The sequence below is a fragment of the Pseudorasbora parva genome, chromosome 23 (genome assembly GCF_024679245.1).
Source record: "Pseudorasbora parva isolate DD20220531a chromosome 23, ASM2467924v1, whole genome shotgun sequence".
NCBI lineage: Eukaryota > Metazoa > Chordata > Actinopteri > Cypriniformes > Gobionidae > Pseudorasbora > Pseudorasbora parva.
The window spans coordinates 5,477,346-5,487,395 of NC_090194.1; the positions used below are offsets into that span (position 1 = coordinate 5,477,346).

At 35.6% G+C, this 10,050-nt stretch overlaps 1 long non-coding RNA gene across 1 annotated transcript; it reads left to right on the forward strand.

Annotated features, from left to right (window-relative positions):
• The first annotated feature begins 3,418 nt into the window (after window positions 1-3,418).
• LOC137062740 (uncharacterized) lies at window positions 3,419-9,297 on the forward strand. Its single transcript, XR_010901271.1, has 3 exons — window positions 3,419-3,707; window positions 7,454-7,546; window positions 8,868-9,297. It is a non-coding gene; the product is annotated as an uncharacterized lncRNA (long non-coding RNA).
• Window positions 9,298-10,050: the final 753 nt, after the last annotated feature.

The window sequence follows — 10,050 nt, forward strand, 5'->3', positions numbered from 1 at the left end:
TTTCTTAAAAATGTCTGCTTTGTGTTTTACAGTGAATTAATGTGAGCTGATATGAAATAGCAATTATAGGCTTTTATGTAGGCTAATAGGGATCACTTACAAATAAATATCTAATATGCAAAGAATTTTCTTGTCCACTGATTGTATAAAACCAAAAATGTTAAATATAAAATGAAAGCTGAAGGTGTCATAGGACTTGATGGTTTAAATGGATGGCTAAAATTGTCATAATTTAGAAATAAAAGGCATTTTTCTCTGATTTGAACGCTCTGTTTGAAGGGGCGTGTCTGCTGTGAGACTTAGTGTAAACGCCCACTGCTGTGATTGGCTGCTGTGAGACTTTAGTGTAAACGCCCACTGCTGTGATTGGCTGCTGTGGGACTTCAGTGTAAACGCCCACTGCTGTGATTGGCTGACATCTTTGCATATGAAATAGCTATTACTACATGTGGAACTCTCTCGAAAGCTTTTAGCACATTTTTACTATTACAGCTCTCAACGTTAACTAATCATGTACGTGTTGATTATAGCATTATATTTAGATCTATAGCATTATATTCAGATTGTGACATGAAAGGTTGCAGTAATGAGCATTGTAGCCGATCACAGACATGTTGAGCTCATGAATTCAGTGATCTCGTCATTACATCTCCATTTCTGCACACTAACAAATTATTTTTTTATTTGTAAAGGGAGTGTTCTTTGAACGCTTTCTATATATAATTTAATCACAGTTTAAATTATTTTCATCCTAAGAGAAACAGTGTGAAGTTGAGCGTTTAGTCACTGGTTTGCTTTACTGACACAAAGAACATCTGACTGTACATGAATCATTACATATCAGAAATCACTGGTCCCAGATCAGGCATTAGAATTAACACGATTACATGTTGTGGCATTACTGTTGAGTCCATATGTAAAAGAATCATGAATAACGTGGTTAATTTACCAAAGAATCCATGGTGAAATGTACCTAATACAAATAAATAATGCTCAACTGACACATTCACATTGTTGAAAATAAATAAAATAACCACATTCTTAGCATAAGGATCCTTTGTAAGGTAATGTTATTTTAAGTCCAGTAATCCTGTATCTCTTTTCGCTCCTCTTCATCTCACTAACACACCGGTGGGCGGAGCAATGTTGTGATGATGACGTAGGCGTTGATCTTCTGCTGAGGCGTTCTTTCATCTGTAGATATAGGCATATTCCACAGCGACTCGTTCTCTGGGCTTGGCAACAATTAAAGCTCTTCTGAAATGTACAGGATATTCTAAACATATGATGACCTGTCTTTTATATGTCAAAACCTCAAGGAAAATTAGTTTTCTCTGTTCATGACCCCTTTAAAGGGATAGTTCACTTAAAAATGAAAATTCTTACATGTTTCTTTTGTGGAACATGAAAGAAGCAACAACCCTGATTTAGTTTTTGTTACCAACATCCTTCAAAATATCTTGTGTTTTCCACAGAAAAGAGAAACTCGTAGGAACAACAATAGGGTGAGGAAATTATGACAGAATTTTCATTTTTGGATTCTTTAAAAAAAAACTGGGAAGTGTTGTTCTCATTCAAACCAACCCCCTCAGATTCTGAGGAGTTAACTTTAATATTTAATTTTTATGATTATTGTAGGTTATAATAATTCAGTGCTGCGAACTCGTTGCAAAATTCAACATTATAAGTGTAATATGTGATTTACATGATTTGTACAACCTATGAGCTTCTGCGGTCAAGTTTTTAAGGGCTTTTCAAAGCCTTTTTGCTTGTTTTTTTATAAATAACTCTTGTAAACTTGCAGACTAAATTAAAATTACCATACTGGTGCCCCCTCAAAACATTAAGTGCTTGACACATCGGTCTGAACTAGTAGGAGGTGAACATGAGTCTTCAGAGAGCATGTTGTGAAATGTTGTGGTCACCCTTTCCAGTATACTGTGGCGTCTCACTAGAGTTCGACATGGAAAGCAGAACCACAGAAAAAGAAATAGAAAAACAGACAGCAAACTCCATGTCCTGTACATCCTGTACATTTCATGGTTGAAATTAATTACTTTTCTTTTTAATGTTACCTCTTTATTTTCATTTCCTTAATCGAATACACAGCAACAACAAAGGCAATGAGTCAGAAAGATCTCAGTTCAATATAACTAAAGCTCTATTTAAAAAAATACATGAAGTTTTATAAACACAGTCCTCTCAGATTGGTTTAAAACAATGATGTGATGGTAATAACCATTAAAGTAAGCCCCATTTGTGGTAAGGTTAATCTCTGCCTGACCAACAGTATGTTTATTGTTTTTTTTGTTTTTTTTGACTTGCGAGATTGTGGGTGGGCACATGAGCAGGAAGTTCATCACTCACTCACTCACTCACTCAGTGTGTGTGTGTGTACGTGTGCAGAAGTGTCAGACACTGAGCGCATCAACATGTATTTAAAATGGGTTACAAACTCTCTTTTAATTTTGATGTTAATTTATCTCCTGCATACAGGTAAGAAGCTTCGGTTATGTTTACTTTTCACCCTTTTTTTTAAAGCAAAGAACATATAAAATAGCCTAATGTCTCAGTGACTTACACCGTTTAAGAAATATTATTGATTTAAATCAGTGATGTACTAAATGAATGCATCTTAGATCTTTTTAAAACGAATGTGTTATATGTACTGTATTTTTGAATGGGACATTCTGCTGTTGGTTACACAAAACAACAACCCCAGTGATGGGCTTATTAAATGCAGTAACACTTTCCAATATGGTCTCATTTGTTAACGTTAGTTAATGCATAAGATAACTTGAACTAACTATGAGCGATATATTTGTTGCAGAGTTTATTAATCCTCATTAATGTTAGTTAATAAAAAATTCAGTTGTTCGTGTTAGTTCACAGTGCATTAACTAATGTAAACAAATGCGACTTTTGATTTAAAAATGTGTAAATGTAGAAATTCACTATTCTGATGTGTGTCCTGTATATCTGAAGGCAGAATTCTGCTGTTACACTGAAATTTGTGTCAATCCACAGATGCGGAGTCCATCAGAGCAGTTGAAGGAGAGACTGTCCATCTGCGCTGCCACTCACTGCCTAATGACAGTGTGGAAGGTTTTGTAAAGTGGAAAAGAAATAATACAACTATTTGTGATTGGAAATTTAATAATAAAAGTGGGACTTCCACCGGAGAATGCATTGATCGTTTTACATTCAACAGAACATCTTTTGCACTAAGTGTAGAAAATGTTCAGCTCAGTGACTCTGGAAGCTACAGCTGTAAAACAACGAGAATAATTGAACCACCAACTCTGGACAACATCTCAAATCTGAGACTCCAAGTTGAAGGTGATTTTGCTTTTCATAAATTACGTGAACTGTCCACTTGTCATAGATCATCTTACCTAGAAGTCTGTAATAAACAATCTCCACTACACGTATAGGTCTGTCTCTGCATCTTCAGAACAGCAGTAATGACACCTGTGTCCATCTGATCTGCTCTCTGGAGAGTCTGACCCCTAAGCTGGTGAACTTCACCTGGACCAGAGAGGGTCAAGGGTCACTTCATCCATCCTCATCTTCTGCGGTGAACAGTGAGCTGCATCTGTGTAAACCTGACTGGAGTGATGGAGACACGATCATCTGCCACGCCAGCTACTCAAACAGCCAAATCCAAAGACGTATAAAGCTCCGCTCACAGAACGCTACTGACAATGGTTGGTCATTAAAACTACCGGTCACTTTAACCACGACAAACTTCTACAATGTTTCATTTTGCCAACTAAACCAAGTCATGTCAGCAGATTTCCACCAACTTTATTGGTCTCAGCCAAACTGCTCCTAGAAACAATACTGAAACTACATATACATTTTAAATCTTAGATATAGAGCAGTTTGTTCAAATACCATAATTTGACTTTAACCAGACTAAAAAAAATACATTGTTTTTCTGCTTTACAAAGATAAGGATCATGCATGCACTGCAATGTTCTTTCCTCGCCAGCGCACATTGAAAAATGTTGACAGTCACCGTCAGCGTTTTTGATCATTTTCACAGAACTTTCATGGCGCTAAGGATGGCAATAATTGTTTATGAATATCTGAACATAAATCAAAAGAACAGACCCTCTGCTTTAAAAGCAAAAACAAATTCAAAAACGAAAAAAATGTATTATACTTTTATGCATTCCTTTTTATCAGCACTTAAATGTAGATAAGTGTCATAAAAATAAAAATAAAATAAAAAGTTTGACATTTTGAGCAAAAAAGCTGAGAAAATCACGTTTTTGTCCAAGACTATGTCCAGGTCAGATTCAGAACGATGATCAAAAGAACACAGATGGAGTAAATTGAGTTCATCAACACCCCTCACAGTCCGGGGTTGACATTTCATTCAGAAACATTAGGCAGTTTTGATTTAATGTTGATAATCTGCATATGATTACATATGATATTGCTTGTTTCTGCATCTTCCTCGCATGTGTTTTGATCAGGAGATTCAGTACTCTTTCAGAAGGTGTGTCATACCGCCCCCTAGTGTATAACAGTGAAAACAAGGATTGCAGGAAGATTCCATCAATGGCAGGGAAAGCGTAAAGGTGTCCGTGTTACAGTGTAATTATACATTTAAGTAATGAGTAATAATAATTATACATGCACTTACTAAAGTGTTAGGATTGGGTTTAGGGTTAGTTCAGACAGATTTATAGTAATTAGCCTACTATATAGTATCCATGGTAACACTTTATTTTACAGTGTCATTGTTACATGTTACATGTAGGCTTAGTTACTAATAACTATAAAATCAACCAAACCAAATCCTAATCCAATAGAAATTATAATATTACTCAGAACTTACTTACAGTGTAACAGACACCTTCAAATAAAGTGTTAGGCCTACCAAAAAATTTTTTTTTCCTTAGTATTTTTGCCTCGTTTTCCTTTTAAATATCTAAACATTCTTATACAAAATATAATTATTGAGAAGAAAATGTACGCGTTAAAATTAGAACATTTTAAGTGGCTTGAAAACGGTGTCATGTAAACAGCCCCTAAGATAAATTAGCTGGTGTAGTAAAATTACTTGTAGAATTAACGAAAGTTATTCAGTGTGTAATATTTATATGAGGATCAAGGTCTCAGAAGAGTGCTCGAAAGCACCCCCTTTGGGTCAATATGCACTCTCACTGCACTCTTTTGCAGAGCCTGAACTGTTCCTGACAGTCAAAGCTGCGTTAGGTCACGAAAGTGCAGACTTGTAGGAAGACCACAAGGGTTAAGGGTGCCATTTGGGACAGGTCCCCTTGTGAAGTCCCCACGCTAGGTGCTGCTAAAATTTACACGGTGCACCTTTAAATTAGTTTTATTTTTCTGAACCTATCACTCACTACCAGATTTAAAGCATGGTCACTTCATTTCAATTATTTTTTTCAGAAAGCAAGACTCAATTTCTGTAGTAATTTTCATTATCAAGTAATTGTATCTTGATTTAAAGGGGCGGTGAAATGCTGTTTCATGCATACTGAGCTTTTTACACTGTTAAAGACTTGGATTCCCATCCTAAACATAGACAAAGTTTCAAGAACTAATGTTGGACGTTTGATGGAGTATTTCTGTGTCAAAAATACTCCTTCCGGTTTCTCACAAGTTTCGGAGAGTTTTTTTCGAGTATGGGTCCGCTTGATGTCGAAAGAGTGGAAAGTCCTTGTATGGGCCGTACGGGCTCTTCTCCCGGTAGGGTGCGCGCACGCGTGACTAGAGCGAGAGAGGAAATGCACGGCCGTAAACACTGCCCTCAAGCAGCAGATCCACTCGTCCGTGCAACTGTGGCGCCGCGCTCCACTTTATTCCTATGGGTGACGTCGAGCGACTTCAACGCTTCAGCACAGCATTCCGGGAAGGCAGCGCTGCATTTGAACCGATTTGGACGCAGAAATGACGGGAAGCGGCACAACATCGCTTCAGTTGTGTTGCAAAAGTGGATCTCCACGGTCACTGCACTGTAAAAAAATATTTAGAGAAAAAGTTACCTGGTTGCCTTAAAATTTTGAGTTCATTGAAATTAAATTTTGAGTTAATACAATGAACATTTTTTGAGATTCGACAACCATTATTGAAATATTATTAAAAGATTTTGTAAGCATATTGGGTAATTATGTGTGTGTTATTTCTGATGACGCTGTGAAACATGCCAAACTGTGCTATTTTCATGATTTATCACATTTTTTATGTGGTTCAGATACAAACATATTTTGAGTTTCTATTTATTAAACTAATTTCCTTCATTGTATCAACTCAAATTTTTAATTTCAATAAACTCAAAATTTTAAGGCAACCAGGTTACTTACTTTTTTAAGTCAAACCAACAAAAACCACCACAATTTTTTACAGTGTGCTGTTAGGACTTCACTAAATCAACAATGTTACCAAAGAAGTGTGTTTTTGACGGAGCGGTCCCAGTGATAAAGGTTCGGTCCTGCTTTAGAAGCAGGCAGTGAGTAAAACTGCTTCAAATGTCTGTGCTGTTGGCTACCGTCGCGTGAGTAAACATCAGTAAACAACACGATTGTGTAAAACGTTAGTTAATTTATCAATGGAGCATGCGATCTATGGTGTGTGTTTAAATACATTTGTTTAGCTGACCACTATAGGTGTCAGTTTGTGTATTGTAAAACCACCCAAACATAAACCTAGCGTTCTCACAAAGCGTGCTTCTTCATTCAAATGCGCTAACGCTAACGGTTACTCCATTGTTGTTCTATGTATAACGTTACACTAGTCTGACGTGCAAACCTGTTTTGCTTGTTACTGCTAAGGTTTAGTCGCATACAATAGTCCATAAACCGAATCATGTCCTCATAAACTGCGAGTAAACACACACAAATGTTGACAGAGACGGACGTCCTGCTGTTGTTGTTTCTCCTGTTCAATTTATTTCAGCCTCTGGATCTGATTCTGGATCATATCTGTATTAGTTGAATCTTGGTAGCGTTTTCTTCTCCATGCTTGAGGACGTCACCGCTCGTCATTCTTTAGCTCCGCCCACACGATACGCCTCCAGGCGCTCTGTTTTTTCCGAAAAGACTCGGTACAGCGTATAATAAAACTAGATAATAGTTTATAATAATACTTATAGTATAATAAGACTTTTCGGAGATAAGGATACAATACAACTCTATAGGTCCTCAAGATTGACATGAGATTGACTGAAACTGAGTGTTTCACCCCTGAGTGTTTTTTTAGAACTAAAAATTAAAAACTGATTCAAAATAAAAATAAAAACTATAACAGTATCCTAACTATACAAAAATACCACTGCCTCCAAATACTTAATTATTTACAGATAGAAGACTCCTTAAGCAGGAGTCCTTTAGCAACCTGACTGTTTAAACTGTTGCCTGTTTGTCAAACATTCATCTGTGTGTTGTGTATGATCTGATCGTACCGTTTGTGTCCTTTACAGCCCAGAGCAGTGAGTTAAGCCCCATGTGGATCCTCATATGCAGTGGTGCTGCTGGACTCATCATCTGCATCATTCTCGTCGTTGTTTGCACATGTGAGTATGGTTATGTTTAACTCTTTAACAAATCAGATTACTTACATTTATAAAAAAAAAAAAAACACTGACTCCCACAGGGAAAATAATGTATAGTAATTGATGAGTCTTTAGTAAAATAGGAAATTGCACAAATAATTACTGTAGATGTTACAAAATAATGCAAGTTAAGAAATAGTTCAGCATTTAAAAAAAAGATTTTTATGGAAATAATGACTACCTCCCTCCCTCTGTTCAAACACATCTTTATCTCTATATATCAATATCCTTCCTTGTGTATATTTCTGCTTTCTGTCACCATGATGTAAAAATGTAACAGCATTTTTTTTTATTTTCTGAACAACATCTCAAACTAAACTTGAGATAGGAATTTTGGGTTTTCATGAGCTGCCAAAATCATCAGTATTAAAACAATAAAAGACCTGAAATATTTCAGTTGGTGTGCAATGAATCTAAATATATGAAAGTTTAATTTTTATCATTACATTATGGAAAATAATGAACTTTATCACAATATGCTAATTTTTTTAGAAGGACCTGTAAGCTATTTGTACATAAAATCTATACAAATGTTAGTGCATGTATATAGAAAACTGACTTCTAAGGCTTTAAACTTCAGTCCCATAAAAATGTGAGAATTATCATAAATATTACATTATCATACAATATAACATTATAGTTAGATTGTTATGATGAGGGACACATGAGCAGTAGGTGTGTGTTTGTTTAGCTAGTTTTGTGTAAAATCCCTTTTAAGCCAATTCCATTTTGTCTGGTACAGGGTTGAGAATAAAATGTTTAAATCTGAAGAAGAAAAAAAATCTTAAAATGAAAATAATATTAATGAATTTTAAAAAAATGAATTGTATGTAGTTTAAGGATGAAATTTGACTGAATCCCAGGAATGACCCACTAACATTAGCCACCATTATTGTCAAAACGTTTGAAAGGTTTTTCTAATTAGTCAGCCAATGATTTTAGTAGCTTGTTTTTAGTTTTTTAGGTGTTTTGTTTTTCCCCTAATTACCATAACTTTATATTGCACAAACCAACGTTATAAATGATGATGATTTCTGTGGAAAGGAACTGTACACTTTAAAAAATGCTGGGTTAAAAACAACCCAAGTTGGGTTGGAAATGGACAAACTTAGAAATTGGGTTGTTTGAACCCTAGTAAATGGACCCATTCAAAAACCCAATCTCTGGGTTTGTCCATTTTCAACCCAACTTGGGTTATTTTAAAACAGCATTTTTAGAGTGAATGCTGACGGTATTCCCTATGTTTTTCTCAGTCTAAATAAGTGTCTGTCTGATTGCGCAGGCAGAAAGCGAGACGAAAACGGATCTATAGTGTTCACCAATAAAGTCTACGAGAACTTCAGTTTCGCCATGGCCCGCCAGAACACACAGTCTCTTCCTAAACCTGAACCAGAAGAGTGTATTTATGAGAACTAACTGATTGCTGCTTACAAATAGGACCGGCTGTTACAGTGCCTGTGTTATGTGATTTTTCAAAGATATTTTGAATGTGCACTGAATGTGAAGCAAATGGACACTTACTAACTTAAAAACTGTAAGTACACACTCTTATCAGTGTTTTTGAACTATGTTCTCATTGTGTTTAGGTTACTAAACTATTATGTGTTATAAATTATATAATTATTAACAGGACTTCATATCTGTTTTTATGAGATAAAATGCTAGGGCATTATTACATCTTATAATTACATATTATCTCTTTGCACTTTTTTGTCATGTGACTGTTTTGATTGTAGTATTTCCTTTCTTGTAAATAAATAACATATCATAAAAGTATTTTTGTTCAAAAAACATGTATATGATTCAAAATGTGATTGGTAAGATTGAAAGGATTGTGGTTCCTTTTCATTACAATGGCAAGTCATTTGCTAATTTAAAACACATTGCAAACTATTTAAAATGAATTCTAAAATAGACAGGAAGCCAGCGAAGAGAAACTAAACATGGAGTGATATGATCACCTTTTTTTTGCACTAGTTAACGGTCTGGCTGGTGCATTCTGAACCATCTGTAAACGTGCCAATGAAGATTGAGGAAGATCATGGTGTAAAGAATTACAACAGTCCAGCCGTGATGTAATAAAGGCATGAATACCTTTTTCCAAGTTTTGAGAGAAAAGAGTTGATTTAAGTCTGGAAATGATTCTCAATTGACAGTTGCTGTTTTTCACAACTGAACTAATTTGTTTTTCAAGACAAAGCTCAGAGTCAAAGATTGCATGTGCCTTTTTTTGTTTTTGTTTTTTGCATGTGACTTAACATATGGAGTGAGATTGTCTAAGTAACTATAGCTTTAGGGTTTCTGTTTTTGGGGGGACTGAAGATAATCACCTCAGTTGTCTCACTGTTAGGCTGGAGGAAATGATTTGCCATCCAGCATTTAATATCTTCAAAACAGTTTAAAAAAAGGCTGCAGAGAATCTCTAGATTCCGACGGAAGGCACAGCTGAGGATTGTCAGCATAGA